Here is a 10,140-nt window from a genome sequence, read left to right on the forward strand (position 1 = left end):
CAGGAGGGAGATATATCATAATGTACACTTTGAAAATCTTGGAAGGAATGGTCCCAAATCTGCACACAGAAATTACTCCGTACGAAAGTAAAAGACTGGGCAGGCGATGCAAAATTCCCCTAATAAAAAGTAGGGGCGCCATTGGTACACTAAGGGAAAACACCATAAGTGTCTGGGGCCCAAAACTGTTCAACAGCCTCCCATCAAGCATTATGGGAATTGCCAATAAACCCCTGGCTGCCTTGAAGAGAGGTGGACAGATACCTAAAGTCAGTGCCGGATCAGCCGGGCTGTGGCTCATATCCCCTCAAGGAAGGTTTCTTGATGTTGGTGAGGGGCTCTTGATTTAGGGAATTGGATCTGTGCTCCAGTTCCCCGAATTAAGCCTGAATGCCTTCCACATCCCCCCCCAGGCGCTGTATAATCCTCCGGGTTTAGCGCTTCCCCTTGATTATAATAATAATAATGTGGCTCATACGTTGGACTGCGTGCGGCCAGCAGTAATAGCCTAGTTGATCAGGCCGTGATCCATCGGGAGGCCTAGTCATGGACCGGGTCGCGGGGGTGTTGATCCCCGGAATAACCTCCAGGTAACAAGTGGTATTTCTGTCAAGTACTTTTTATATGCACATGTAGACGTTTGCATATTTGTCGAAAAATATTAAGACGAATTTTGAATATTGATGAATGTTACAGAAACAACCTTAAGCAGGATTATGCGTAATTTTATTGGTTCATATACAAATAGTTACATATGGTATATAGGAGCATTTATATAGAAAGTAGAACAAATCTATGAAGTCTTTGGATGACAAATTTTGACGAGTTGGTGGGTTATATTCAAAAGATTACAGACGTAGTTACATAATGGGTATAGGGACTGGGTGTTGAACTTTTGATAGCTGAACTAGGTCGAAAATTAATGACTAACACATTATAGAGTAACTAGTCATTTACATATATACGCTTGTTCATAAGCGTTTTAATTGTTGGGTCTCACACAAATAGTGTACACACCAATAGGCGAGTATATAGACAGGAGTATATATACACTAGTAGAAATACTCGGATATATGAGTACACACGCATATATACGAGTACACACACACGTACACGGTAATGTTTTCCAATAGCAGAATCGCGGCTAAAATATTTTAAATGTCTTGAGGCAGACTAATGAGAAGGTAATAGTAGTGGTGTTTCGTGGGCGTGGTGGTAAGAAGTTCATTTATGGTTTTAGCGAGAGATTTTTGATATAACTAATGTGATGTTAACCGCTTGGACGCCAAGTTATCTTGCCAGGTGGTGTATGAAGTGGAGTAGTAGTAGTAATAGTTTGAGCGGAGGGTGGAAGGAGCCACCAGGACCACTTGTTATTGTGTGTAGCACTAGAATTGTTGAAGTGAGCGTCGGTGAGTTGGTGGTTGGCCATTACACGTTTGATTTGAGCTCTGGCGGTGATGACACGAGTTAGTTAATTTAGGTAACAAGGTAACGTGCAGTGTAGCGCATTAATATGATGAAGGATAATTAATGGCATTAGTCAGAGGTGTAATGTGGAAGGTGAAGGTGAGTTAGATTCAGTTGAAGAACAGTTTCTGCAGGTGGAATAAGTTATTTTTTTGTTGTGTTTGCAAGATTGAATATTTAATTTGTCGGTATGTAAGTATGGTGTGGTAAATTAGTTGTAGGTATAAGAGCAGAGTTAAATTTGACGTTTTTTCCAGTGTAGGAGTTTGGTGAGTAAATTGTTAGAATTAATGGAGGGGTTTCGATGCCAGGAATTTGAGGTATTTGCGTTTAGGAATAGTAGGATATTTAAAATAAAGGAATTTAAAGTGATAGATTATAGAATTGTGGGAAAGTATCAATGGGGGTGCAGCATTCGTGTTAAAAAGAGCGGTTATTACGGGGTTACCTCATGGATATGTTTAAAATACAATGTTGAAAATGAAGTTGCTAGTAATGGTAAATTAATTGATGAAGAAAGATAGTAGAGGGCAACGAGTGACTAGGTCTTTTAAGGTTTCCTATAGAAATAGTAGGAGTGTAAGAAATTAGATGGATGAGGTAAGATTATTTGTAAGTGTAGGCAATATAGGTATTATTTGTAGTATAAGAGACGTAGTTAAACTTGAAAGATAGAGAAATACCTTAGGAATGCAACAGTTATAAAGTATTCCACAGTGATAAGGTCAAGAGGAAGGGTGGTGGAGTGGCGATGTAGGTCAGAGAGAATTAAAATTCTTAGATATGATATAAGATTAGAAAGATGGAATACTGAATCTGTTTGTCGAGGGACGTGACAAATTAATTTTTTGTGTGATTTATAGGCCCCTCCCCCTAAACGTTGATAGGGAGTGCAGTAAGCTGTTATGGGAGGAAATTGATAAGGTATTTAGATATGGAAGTGTTTTGATAAATGAGAGATTTGAAGTTTAGAGAAATTGATTTGACGAATATGACGTGTAATGTTGAGTCTAGCGACTTTGTTGACACGGTTCAGGATGACTTTTTCGAGGAGATTTTGACAGAAGCAATTAGAGGAAATAATGTGCTTGACTTTATTTTTAACAACAAAGATTTAGTAATTAATAATGTTGAGGCTAATGATGAGTTTAGGGAAAGTGATGACAAATCCCTTAGTTTGACTATATCATGGAATTACCCAAATAACTAACTAACTGGTGCAATCAAATATGTCTTAGATTTTCGTTTGGCGGACTTGATGAGACTAAAAAATGAAGTGGGTGGGATAAATTGGGATGTGAGTATGGGTCAGGTAGGTGGTGATGGCTATCAATATGACATTTTTCAGAGCATAGTGTAGGTGCCCAGATAAATTTTGTTTGGAGTAGGGAAATTAATGTAACCAAAATGATGGTAAATGGATGAAGAATAGATTGTCATTGGTGAAAAGAGAGGCATGTATAGTTGTATGAAAAGAGGGGATGGGCAGTTTAGAAATGAATATATTCAAATAAAGAAAGGAATAAGAAAGGCAAAAAGGGCATGTGAGGTTAATGTAGCAAGGTATTCAAAGAGTAACCCAAAAGTGTTGTTTCAGATATACAGAAGTAAGATTAGGGACAAGATTGGCTCGCTTGAGAGTAAGTGGTCAGATGAGTGACAGTGATAAGGATATGTGTGAAATTTTAAATAGTACTTACTTGCTGTCCGTTTTCACCCCGGAAAATAGTATTGAAATTTCAGAAATAATGGATTATGTCGAATAGGATAATAAAGTATGTACGATTACGGTAACTAGTGGCATGGTCCTCGGACAAATAGAGAAGCTGAAAGGCAAGAAATCGCCAGGTCCTTCTGGAGTATTTGCAAAGGTGTTAAAGAAATGTAAAGAGGAACTTTGGCTACCTTTGGCTAATGTTTTTAACATATCACTACAAATTGGCATAGTGACTGATAAGTGGAAAATGGCAATTGTAGTAATACGTATTTAAGTTTGGTGACAGGTCCTTGGCTTGGAAGTATAGACCAATGGTATTTAAAGACAAATTTCACTTGTCTTCATATCAGCGATATAGACTTTATTAAAGTATATGTAATAAAATATATTTGAGCAGTAGACCCACAATCCCCCCCCCCCTCCCTCTTTGACTGCAGATCATACTATTGTTTGAACGCAGGAAGGAATAATCAAAATGATTTAAACCTTTAACATACTATCTTGACGAGAAGAAAATTCATATTTAGTATAAGATGCATAGATTATATCAAGATGACAAATGATATATGGAAAAAAGAACATGAGATTGAAGTTATTATGACTATATAACTAAAAACCGTTTCTATAATTATGGATGGCGTTATCCATGAGAGGATTACATATGATATAGTCACGGACTCGTATATTACATATTCTTATATATGCAGAAGTTGATACGTAATATCACCAGATTTTTTAAATTTATTTAAAAGTTATATCAGTGTCATAAATGCCCATTAGCTTAAATAAGAAAAAAAAATATGGAATAAATTAATTTATTAAGCCTCGTTGCATGTCCATGTCCAATATACACATTAATTAGGCACATTTTTGTGCAGTTGAAGTACGCATCACCCCCCCCCCCCTTGTCTATTTAACTTTGATCATATTAGGCATGGTCATAGCATTGTTCACTGAACCTAGACAAATAAGCATGAATCTTAATTTAAGCTTAGGACACGGTATGTTGATGACCAGAAAGATATTTCCAATAGTGTAATATACATACTGTTTTGATTACATTGACTAATTTTATAAATTGTCATGGAGATGAGGTTTATTGGAAGGTAATGATTTGTCACGTGCATTATAAGTAGGTGTTACATTCGCCATTTTCGACTTGTCAGGAAGTGTGGCAGTTTTTATTGATTGATATGTTGAAGAATAGGTAAAGGTATGGTAATTTTTTTTTTTTACATTGAAGGTTGGAAAGCAATATTTGATGGTGTGTGGATTTATTTTTTTATTTGTATGAGGAGCATGTCTGTAGTTATCGTAATGTTTTATAATTTATTATCGTCATGTTGTACATAATGTGTTATTTCAAGAATATGGGTACTAATTTCCTAGGTGAAAAGTGAGAGGAAGTAGGTATTGAGAAATTTCTAAGTGTATTTATCAGTCAGTGATGTTAATTATGCTTATCTATTTTGTTGCTAATGTTAGTTTTGTATATGTAAAAGAAATATTTTTAATTAGTGTTTGAATACTTTGTGAGTTTAGCGTGATAATCACTTTTTTTGAATAGATTTTAGTAAAGTGTGGATTCCCTATTTTTATAAGTATATATATGTCTGTACGTGTTTTGATGCATGAGATGTTTGAATTTATTGCTGATACATTTGGGATGAATTTTGTTTGATTTAATTTGATTACTCTGAATAAAAGTTTTCTTTGACGTTAGTGGTATTCTTTGAAAAATGTGATATTATTAAACAAGATGACGACGTATGTTTGTATTTTAGCCTTATTCAGGACAGGGTAATTTAACGTACGTAGGTAATTTTCGAGTCTGATGAAGTGGGTGAAGTGAAAATATGGGACCGAGGGAGATTTGATTGCAGTAGTTATTTTGGTGATTGCATGATACATTGAAAGAAAGCTTGTGGTTTGTGATGACTTTGGCCAAGGTCATGATTCATTAACATTAAGAATATGAATTTGTGATTTTATTGCGCAGAAGCAGATTGTTTTGTCTATTTTGTTTTTATTAGAATGAAAAAAACAATCTTGAGTATAAATCAATCAAATTAGTTTATTAGTCGAATTGTTTTTTCGTATGATAGTTGTAATTAATTTGTCTAAAGTTGAAATGTTTTATTATAATGGGATTTTCATATGTAGATGGCTTATGAATTTTGTACTATAAGTCTACTGTACTGTCATCTATCAGTCAAAGTTTAGATGCCTATAAATGATAGAGGAAAATGAGTGTCACGACTCTTGTGAAAGTGTAGCGAAGCCGAATGTGTTTGATGATTATAATGTTATATCATGTGTAAGAAGAAAATAATGAGACATGCATAGATGGGTATGGCAAGAACGTTGCTGTTGATGCTATAAGTGTGAAATAGTTTATAATGTTGTATGTCGCATTAGAAAGGCGTTTTTGTTTGAGGTTGAACTAGGAGTCTGTTTTATTAATATGTATATTAGGTTAAGTTGCAATTAATGTTGGGTGGTATATTTTACTTGTTAGATTTATAATGGTTTATATTGTAAACGTTAAGGGAGATAATTTAGTCTTTAACGATTGTCATGTATTTATTGAATTGATTTAGCATTATTAAAAATTATATTTTGAATATTGTATTTTAAAGGTATCCCTGAGGTATCTGTGTAATAAGAAAGCAATAACTGTTTATAATGTTAAGACTGCAAGTAGATTGATTTATGTATTTTGCAGAACTAGTCATAGCTGTATAATGTATCGGTTGAAATTCCTAGAAGTCATGAGTTAGCGTGTTAATTGAATTTTGTAATAGAAGGATTGCTGTATAGTCCTTGTGGCTTAGCGCTTCTTTTTTGATTATAATAATAATAATAATAATAAAAGGATTGTATCTCCAGGGAGATGAAGGGATTTCATAAATTAATTTTTTTTGTTTTCAAAGAATATGTCTGAGTTATTAATGAATGGGATTTTAAGTTTGTTTTATTTGTCTTGTCAGCAATTTCTAGCAATTGGCGTATATGTGCATTAATTAGATAATGTAAATTTTGGTTGAAGGTATGAATGGCATATTTCCTTTAGGCGTGTGTAAATATTTGTTTAGGTGATTTATACTTTGAGAGGAGTTTTATTTGATTTATTTCCCTTAATGTCATTATTGCCAGCCTAAAGAGGGGCTTGTCATTATTGGATAATATTAGTGAAGCTGTTGGTAACTGACTGAGTGAATGTAAGTAACCAAGAGGAGGTGATGGAGCGGACACATGGTCTATGTGTTTGGTAGAAAAAGGAGTGTTGATATGTTTTTGAGAATGTAGTGTTTGTTATTAAAATAATGTCAAATAACTAAGTCGATTATGATGGGAATGAGTGGTAAGTTGAAGGAGAGTATCCACTGAAGTGCAGTTGTGTTTAAGAGAATGTATTTTTTACGTAGAGAAATTGTTGACTGTGATGTTGGTTATTGGTGAAGTTTGAAGAAACGCTTGGCAGTTAAAGTGTCTGCCACTATAATTACTAGTGAGTATTTTTTTGATCAGTTTGAATGTTAATATTTTTATTTATATAATTTGACGTTTTTATATTTTTTTTTTTTTAGAGGTTGATGGAAGTTGAGGTGGTGTATTAAGATGAGTAATGTTTGATTATGTAAATTGTTTATTGAATTTTGTTTAAGGTATGTAGAGAGATGTAAATATTTGTTTTGTTTTTTTCAGGTTGAAGTGAGTTGACGGTAGTGTGGGTGATTGGCGGCTATTGTGGAGTGGTATGTGGTTAATATTGTAAGTATTAATTTTTGAAATAATTAAAAATGTTGACATAAATTTTTCTTATTGCAGGTTGTGGTGAGGTGTTTATTAGCGCGAGGACTGAGGGCTGACTGTGTGGCTGTTGTGTTTAAGATGAGTAATATTGTTTTAGGGAAGTCAGTGTTGATTGATTGCATTAAGGCTTGAAACTGAATAAACAATGAAGATCGCATCCCAGACTTGTCATTGTTAATTTTTGAGCTAGTGTATATGTAATGTGGGAGTTTTGTATACATTTGTGGTGTTTGAGGTGTTAATGTTTGGGGAGGAGGTGGTGGTGGTATTTTAGACGTAATATCTGGTGTATATATATATAGTTTGAAAAAATACTAACAAAGAAAAAGAAATGATTATAGTGTTTAAGGAAGGTGATGGCAGTAAAGTAGATATTACTTATATATCGACTATAGAATTTTTCTTGGGAGAAATGTCAATGTATTTGAATTATTTGTTTATTTTACAGGTTGGTGATGAATTAGCGGGCAAGTGTGAGTGACGGAGTTTGTTATAGGAAGCAAGTGTGGAGTACTGCTGGTGGTGGTAGTGTTGGTGGTGATTATGCTGCTGCTGCTGCTGCTGCTGTGTATTAAGATAAGTAATGTTTTATGTTTGTGTAAAGTGTTTGTTTGAGAGTTATAGGGAGAATAGTGTTCTGGGGATGAAGATAGTTTTTGTTTGAGGAGACAAAAATAACTTTGTATTAAGGTTTGAAACACGGATCAAATAATGAAGGTCGCATCCTAGACTTGTCATTGTTAGTTTTTGAACAAGTATATATGTAATGTGGGAGTTATGTATATATTTGTGGTGTTTTGAAGTCTTAATATGTGTAGTGGAGTTGTATATGAAAAATTTAGGGATTTGATGAGAGAAATATCAATATTATTGAATGTTGTAGAGAGGATTCGATTGAGTTCGGTTGAGGCAGCGAGTATAATGAGTTATTATTGAAAGGCGTGTATGAACATTTATTTTAAATATAAAATATTTTATAATAATTTTTGATATATTATTTATTAATGGATATGTTTTTATTTTTCAGGTTTGAGGTTGTGGGGTGACTGACTTTGTTAGAGGCAGCGAGTAGAAGGAATTAATGTTGAAAGGTGTGTATTTTTGGTTTTAGTTTTTGTAAGTGTTGAAAATAGTTATGTTTAGTAATATTTATTTATATTTCAGGTATGTGAAGGTGACGAGTAATTGGCGGCTGATTGAATCAATGATTGTTGTGTAGAGGCAGAGTGTAATGATGTTTTAGCGGGAAGACTGACTGACTGACTGACTGACTGACTGAGTGAAGGGAGCTGTTAGTGCTTTATTTAAAGTTGAGTATTATTGTTTATTGATGAGCTTCTGGAAAATAAAGTAATTTTTTGTGCATTTAGGGTTGAAACACTGAATAAATAATGATAGTCGTATCCCAGACTTGTCATTATTAATTTTAGAGCAAGTGTATATGTAATGTGGGAGTTATGTATACATTTGTTGTTTGAGGTGTTAATACTTGTTGAGTTAAGTAAATTTTTTTTGAGATAATGGCAGGTATACATGTAGTATCTGATAATTTATTTGTATTAGATATTAATTTGTAAAAAATGAGTTTTTAGTGATTGAAATGTCAGTAATGTATTTTAAATGATTGTTTATATTTTTAAGTATTAGTAATTGTTTTCTTTTTTTGTTGCAGGTTAATAGAGATGGAGGACGAGAGTTTTTGATATGGTGATTGATTGGTACTGATTAGCAGAGGCGGAGAGAATTGAGGAGCTAATAGTGAAAAGTTAAGTATTAATAATTTTAGTTTAAGAAATAGATATTAAGTAAATATAATTAATTTGATGATAGAAGTACAAAGAAATCGAGTGAGTTATTTTATAAGATAAGATAAGATTCCAAAGGGCCTTTTATGCATAGCATTAATGGTAAGGCTTAAGATGAAGTTAAAGTAAATAAACAGTAAATATTTTAATAGAGATGTTAAGAATTAGAATCAAGTATTTGAAATAGATGTTATATGGTTATTATGTAGCTATGGATTGAGTGTAATAGTGTTAAGTAATATAATGAAATTAATAATTGTTTAACCTCTCTCAAAATATTAAATATTATTTTTGAGTAATTTTTAAGAGTAGTTTAGTAAATTGATGAAGTATTGGTCAAAGTTTGAATAGGTTATGTAAACTGGAATAATTGATTTTGTTAAAGTTAGTTAGTTAGTTACTGAGAAAATTGTTTATAATTGAAATGTAAAATATCAGTTTATTTTTATAGGTTTTTTGAAGCGTGCGTGGCGGTGATGGCGGCAGCAAGAGTGGCGTTGGTCAATTTGATGTAGATCATGTTAGAGGGAGGGAATTAATCAATTGTTAGAGTATTTGAAGATAATTAGTTATTGAATCTAAGTGAGGTATAATAGGTTTTGGTGAATTGTGGACTGAGCATTGTGAAAGCCATATTGACTTTAATCACTGAAGGAGTGAAGATACTGCTGCTGGTGTCCAGACCAAGTTTAGACTAATAGCTACAAACATAGTTAATGATGAAGGTCGCATCCCAGACTTTTCATTGTTAATATGACTGCAAGTGTATATATAATGTGGGAGTTTATATACGTTTGTGGTGTTTGAGTTATTACGTTGAGGCTTGTGTTTTGGAAATAGCGGGTATTCATGTACTTTGGATTGGTTTATTTGTCGCTGTGAAATGGTTAGTAACATTGTTTGTGAAACATGATACCAATAAATAGATTAGTTATGTTTTGTAGGGTTTATTATAATGAAGGGGAAGTGGTAGGATTATAGAGCTTGTGGGAAATTGAGTGTAGATTCAATTCCCAAAATGAAGAAACCTTATATGAGGCATATATATGATATATTGTAATGAAATTTTATAATAAAAAAAAAAAAAGTATTTGTATTTTTTGTGTATTTGAAATATGTTGAGAATGTTAAAAAGTAAAATATTTGTTATGTACAGAAAATTGAAAATAAACATTATGAAAATGTATGTTAAAATTGGGAAAAAAATTACTTAGCATTAGTGGAATGTGAAGAATTTTTAAAAGATATTTGAAATGATATAATTATTTGAACAAGTTTATTAGTCAATTTTTTTTTTTTTTGCACAATATTCTATTCAAAGTAATGAATGTC

The 10,140-nt window shown here is 32.9% G+C and overlaps 1 long non-coding RNA gene across 2 annotated transcripts; it reads left to right on the forward strand.

Moving 5' to 3' along the window:
- Positions 1–5,715: 5,715 nt before the first annotated feature.
- On the forward strand, positions 5,716–9,871 carry LOC128698341 (uncharacterized). Of its 2 annotated transcripts, XR_011391388.1 has the most exons (5): positions 5,716–6,961; positions 7,452–8,094; positions 8,168–8,312; positions 8,676–8,768; positions 9,260–9,871. It is a non-coding gene; the product is annotated as an uncharacterized lncRNA (long non-coding RNA). The 2 variants fall into 2 exon arrangements; XR_011391387.1 differs by having other exon boundaries at positions 5,716–8,094.
- Positions 9,872–10,140: the final 269 nt, after the last annotated feature.

The sequence above is a fragment of the Cherax quadricarinatus genome, unplaced genomic scaffold (assembly GCF_038502225.1).
Source record: "Cherax quadricarinatus isolate ZL_2023a unplaced genomic scaffold, ASM3850222v1 Contig1983, whole genome shotgun sequence".
NCBI classification, from domain to species: Eukaryota; Metazoa; Arthropoda; class Malacostraca; order Decapoda; family Parastacidae; genus Cherax; species Cherax quadricarinatus.